The sequence below is a fragment of the Bos taurus genome, chromosome X (assembly GCF_002263795.3).
Source record: "Bos taurus isolate L1 Dominette 01449 registration number 42190680 breed Hereford chromosome X, ARS-UCD2.0, whole genome shotgun sequence".
Classification (NCBI taxonomy): domain Eukaryota; kingdom Metazoa; phylum Chordata; class Mammalia; order Artiodactyla; family Bovidae; genus Bos; species Bos taurus.
Window position 1 is genome coordinate 7,870,773 of NC_037357.1, and position 6,000 is coordinate 7,876,772.

Below are 6,000 nucleotides of genomic sequence, written 5' to 3' on the forward strand. Positions count from 1 at the left end.
AGGTGAATTATCCCAAATTCAAAGATACTGGCATCCAAAGAAAAGAATACACCTGAAATCTGCATATCAGTTTTCCAAGTGCTCTCACTCTATTGCCGCAGTTGTGGTAATGGGGCAGAAAACACTGGCTTGGCCAACGTTCGGAGTTTTTCCATAAAACCTGAACAAACTTTTTGGTCAAGCCAATATTTTCTCTTTTAGGAAACTAAGCACTGGCCCTACCAAATGACTTGCTAAAGGCAAGACAACTGAGTAGTGGCAGTTCTCAGACTAGAACCCAGCTCTTTGTCCTCTTATAACTGTATCCTTCACTAAACCATGTGACCACCCTCCACTCATGGCCTGGTGGTCTCCAGAAATCTTGAAACCCCAATGGGATCCTGTCACATGAAGAGCAGATCCTAAGTCTATGTCTTACTTCTTTACAAAAGTGTCTTCGGGGACTTCACCTAGCCTCCACTAGCCCTCCTTCTGATGTACTTGACGCAAGGGTATATGTTCAATCATTCCTACTTCCGCAAAAGGAAGCTTTCAGGAGCAGGGCTTAGGATCACACAGCCTCCAGATCCTCTTTATTATCAGCCATTCTATCTGAGTCTCTTGTTTAAGTCCCAGAGCAGTGCTTACCGACTGACAGTGTGCAGCAGGTCTGGGGTGGGGCCTGAGGTTCTACCCTGTTCACAAGCTCACAGGTCATATTGATGCTGCTGGTCCAGGGAGTAGTAAGGTTCTAGAGAAAGTTGTCTCAGAGCCTATCACTTAAGGAAGGAAGCGGGGATGGTGAGTGAGAAAGAGAGAGAGAAAGTGGGATCAGCAAACCTTTGGGCAGGGTGCTGCAGTCTTCCAGTGGAGGCCCAGAACACTCAACCCAGGGGGTGGGGAGAGCACAAGAAATGAACTTCCCGCAACTTCTGGTGCAGTGGCTTTCCTTTAGTCATCTTGGCTGACCCATTTTGTGAAGCAAGATTCAGGATAACTGAGGCAAAAATCACATTTGAATAGACAATGATGCCAACACAGTTACAGCCCAGTTAGCTGGCACTGTGGCAGTCATCCCTAGGATGAAAAGAAAACCTGGGGAGAGACTCTGCAAACAAATGTGTCCTCCAAGTCTGTGAAGTCCGTAGACAAAAAGGAAAAGCCCCAGAGGATACCAGGGAAAAAACCTGACATGTGTCAGTCAAGACACAAAGGAGGCTGAACAGGAAATAGAAACCTCTCAGCTGTCCTCAGCCCATTTGGTGATGTGACATCATGGGGATGTCGGTCTTCATTCATTCATCTTTTATTTCCCAAGAAGTTCTGGAATATCTCACAGGGACTTCTAATTTCTTACCTAGTTATTATGGTTTCCAGTTCTTAGAGTTGGCCTAGATCTGTCAGGGTCTATTCAGGGTCACAGAGATGGAGAAGCACCCTGAGATTTTACTTATATTGCTGATTATCAGAGCCAGCCTTGGGAGTTTATGGTACCAGTCAAATGACTCAAGAGCAAATCAACTGCAAGAATATGATCCAGGTGAAATCTGGTTAGTAAAAAGGCATCCTTGAAAGAGGAGGGACTCATCTCTCATTTGCTATGGCTGAAAGTAGAGTCGGGGTTATTGGACTCATTGTGGGAACCCATGCCTCAGACCCAGCCCTGGATCGGGAGCAGATGACCCCTTGACGACCTACTGTCTGGGTTACTGATCACCCACTGGAAGAGGGGCCTGAAGCATGCCTGAGCAGGTGAACAGCCATGAAGCATTCCAGACTCACTGCACCCTACGGGTGACTCTGCTCACTATTTTAAGAATTCTTTCCAATTTCTTCATTGCTGCTCAGAATTACTTCTGGCTTCTTTGGTTTCTTCAATATATTTGAAATCCTTCTCATTTTCAAGAGCTCAAAATGCCTGGGGATGAGGAAAAAGATTTCTTTTTTCCTCTAATACAGTTCTATTTAGTCTTCCTAGAGAATAACAACTTTGTTCATGCTGCCCATTTTGAAGGAATCTGTTTTCCTTCTGCAACTATAGACATTCTTGCTGGGGAAGCGTTCCTGCCTTAGAGAGCTCATCTTATGTTAAGTGGTGATGTTCTTTGTCCCCAGAGGACTTTTCCTTCTGTGATAATATTGGGTTGGCCAAAAAGTTTATTCAGGTTTTTCCATTAACATCATACAGAAAAACCCGAACGACCTTTTTGGCCAACCCAATATTTCATCTACCTCTGTTTAAAAACAGGAAACAGAGGCACTGAGAGATTATGTGACTTTCCCAAAGTTATGCACCTGGGAAGTGACATCCCATGGCCAATAGGAAGGTCAGAAGGGACATTGACCTTTATGCCATAGATATAAACTTTCTCCAAATGTCTGAAATAGATATGATTCTGGACCATAGGGATTCCAAGGAAGTGGTTTACCTGCTTTCATGTTAGTCTTATTCTGCTTCTTTGGGTATTTTGGCCTTCAGGTGCATCTTTGACTTTATTTTTACAGATAATTTTATTCTAGGGCCAGTGGTAGACAGTGATCATGTCATTCTTTTGGGATAAAAATCAGAGTTACATCAGGAAAAAAAGAAGGACCCCATTAGTATGGACAGAAAGGATAGAGAAGATGGGTATGAACTTGAAGAGGAGGCAGGAATGTGGCCTTAAGTTTCCAGGGTTGGGGGCAAATGAAGCCCCTGCATTTTTGGAGGCATTTTAGTTAATGCCTCCAAAAAAGAGGGCAGCAACAGCATCTCCATCAGCCCCATGATATCAGGGCAAAGACTCCATGGAGGCAAGCTCCTTTGTGGATATCACTAGGGTTCTGCCTTCTTCCTGGAATGTGCTATCTCTTCAAAGTCCATGTGCTATTTTCTGACTTCAGTAACTACGGTTGTAGATATCAAGAGAAAGAAGCTGTCACCTTTCTGGCAATGAGCAGCAAATTTTCTTCTCATGATCAAATGGATTTCAATTGAGCCAGCCATAGAAGACTACTCACAGTCTGTCCTAGGCAAACAGTCCCCTGTCACAGGTTCTGCGATCAGAATTCACTCTGCAATGTCATTGTCCTGACACTGTCATTGTCCTATACTGAAATGCCACTAAGGCCTTCTAGTATACCCACATCCTAAGTGATGAACGTTTTGAATTAGACTTCATGCAATGCCCATGTATTCCTTAGTACAATGCATAGTAAAAAAAAAAAAAAAAATGAACCTAATTTTAACCTATTGCAAAGTACTTGCTTCCAGGGAAAGAATTGAAACAAACCTGTTGCCTAAAAGCAGTCAAACAAGGTGCAGCCTCAGAGATGCCAGTTTGAAAAAACAGCTGTGGTTTTGGTCCAAGATAGACTGAGCTATAGCACACTTAGATTGCCAATAGAAAGCCCATTCAAATTGACATTCCCCCCTTTACTTTTCAGATCCCTTCCCACTGGAGGCAAGTGATGAGAGGAATCACCGAAAACGTGGCTGCTTCAAGGATCCTGAGCCAGATTCCACTCTCCTTGGTGTCGGGCATGACACGAATATTGCTGATGGTGCAATGACCTTTCAATAGGAAAAACTGATTTTTTTTTCCTTCAGTGCCTTATGGAATACTCTGAGACTCGCGACAATGCAAACCATCATTGAAATCTTTTCGCTTTGCTTGAAAAAAATTAAAATAAAACCAACAAAAAAATGGACATGCAAGATTCCAGTATGCGAAAACAAATGTTATTTTACAAAGTGTCAATTCAACAAAAGCCATTCTTTGATACCACTGCACAGTATACAAACACCATGTTCTTTAACACACATACACACAGACAAATTTCAAATTCCAATTCTGCGAACAGGCCCATCTCAGCTAAAATAATTAATTCGTCCTGGTTTAAAGAAAAAAAAAAATCTGACCTCCCTGTCTGGGAGGAGACTGGCATTTCTTCTAGGATCTGCTGACAAGATGTTTTTGGTATTTCCTGTTGGTGATGATGTTCTGTGCATCCTATTTCCTTTCAACATTGCTGAAATGTGTATATCTTTAGAATGTAAATGCAACACTTCAGAAAATTCAAACACTTTGGAAAAGGGACTAAATGGTGACTTCTGTGTTTTGAAATGGTTTTGTGAAAATGCGCTGCCAATTTCCCACTCGGTTAAGGGATGAACAGAACTTTCTGAAACTGACTTGTGTGTAGCAAGGGACGGGCACTCTTAGGCATACCTCTCGGTGCTTTCCTACAAACGGATCCCGGGGCTTTCCGAGAAGCCTGGAATTTCAGCTCACAGATGTGTTTTTCTTGCTTCCGTGTGCATCTAAAGTCAAGATAGCTGAGTATTTAGCTTTGAGGTGAGGGAAATGCGGCCTACACTCCCAAATGTGTTTAGAATATCTTTCTCAGAAACAACACTGTGTTTAGCTCCGCTTTCTCTGCTAAGTATGCCTTTCAAATGTACACCATGGAGACAGGACCGCGTTGCAAGGCGGGCCAGTGGGTTCAGACCACAGTTCTCATCTGACTTTCACTCTTGCTAGGTCTGTCTTACCAGCTGTTGCCTGTGATTGCCTGTGGCTCTCCGTCAGACTGCATGTGTCCTTTCCTAGTTCGCCAAGACTAAGATGCATTCCCAACCTACTGCTAAATCAAGGGCCTCAGTGTCACTCCCAGGTCCTTGCTTGGAGCAGTCTCTCTACTGACTCCGAAGATCGCACCACTGCTACACAGGCTATCAAGTAACTAACTGCGTACCTGCCATCGGCATCATCAGAACAGTCAGAGAAAATAGTCTCCACTCACTAATTACCTCCTATATAACGACGTAGGCTTTCTGTAGTTCAGTAGTCTGCTCTCATCAGCGACGTGCACTGGGAAGTTTCCAGGCTGTAAAAACTGGGAGCTCGAATTCATCTCCCCAAGTGTGACCCTTAGATGCTTTAGTTGACTCGCTGCACATTTGCTCTTGTCTTCAGAAAAGAAAGGTACAAGTCTGGTTTCCAATGAAACATTTCCGGAAAAGTGTAATATAAACTTTCATTCCAAAAACTGTGTCAGAAATGAATGACTCACCTGTCAAATTTTCAATGGTATTGAACAAAACACACAGAAAAAAAAAAAAAAAAAAACAAGAAAGCTGTTGTGTTTTTGTTTTCACAAAACTGTGATTTTTTTTTTCCAACTTCTGAATGCTATGATGTCCCAGCACGGGAAGCTAATGCTGTGCCAATATACGAGGTTGTATAAAACCAACCAACCTACACACAAACTTCTCATAGGCACTGGATAAAGAGAAGTGGATGTTTGTTGACTCAAATCAGTTTTTCAGAGAGGAAATTTCACTGGGAATGAAGAGGCGGGTAAATTGGTTTGTTATTTTTTAAAAACGTGCATGTTTAAAAAAAAAAAAAACATTGATTGCTTCAAATTTCTGCTACTAACTTCAAGCTACAGGAGTTTGGCGGTAGTCACTTGAAGATTTTTTTCCAATTATTTTCTTTTTGTTGTTAAAGCTGTACTTCAGTGAACAGAAACATTGCCAAGCAAACTAATGGCTGTAAAAGCGTAAATTGCATGTGTGGGAATAAATTACAGAGCCTCACTGCCATGAGGTATTGTACAAAGTTTTAATACATTTTGTAAATAAAATTGTAAAGAAAGAATTCTGTTTCTGGGCTTTGACTGTTCAAATTTTATTGGGATGCAGGTGCCAAGAGGTTATTATTCACCAATTGACTTCCCACCAGAAGTTTCACCAATGATGTTTGGTCACCTTACTGGTGATCTTCACCAACTATTATGCCTCTCCCCACCACAACTGCAACTGCAGTCAGGTTCCAACTCCTAATCTAAATGGAATGGGCCATGAAGACCCTTGATTAGGTCTGCCAGGATCACCACCAGTGAGGTGGCATCAACAAACAGCAAGAAGCAGGACTTCAGTTCATATGTTAAGGAGGAAAAGTTTGACTTCAAGACCTTCGTTCCTACTCATCATCTCCTCCACCCTCAGGGACCCTCTCCTCAGACATCTGCCTT

At 42.5% G+C, this 6,000-nt stretch overlaps 1 protein-coding gene across 5 annotated transcripts in view; it reads left to right on the top strand.

The window, feature by feature from the left end:
• Window positions 1–5,624, top strand: part of GRIA3 (glutamate ionotropic receptor AMPA type subunit 3) — a 308,633-nt gene extending 303,009 nt beyond the window's left edge. For all 5 annotated transcript variants that reach the window (XM_010821371.4, XM_005227468.5, XM_005227469.5 and 2 more), the window contains one exon: window positions 3,406–5,624. The gene's annotated coding sequence lies outside the window, so the exon portion shown is untranslated. The remainder of the gene's footprint in view (window positions 1–3,405) is intronic.
• Window positions 5,625–6,000: the final 376 nt, after the last annotated feature.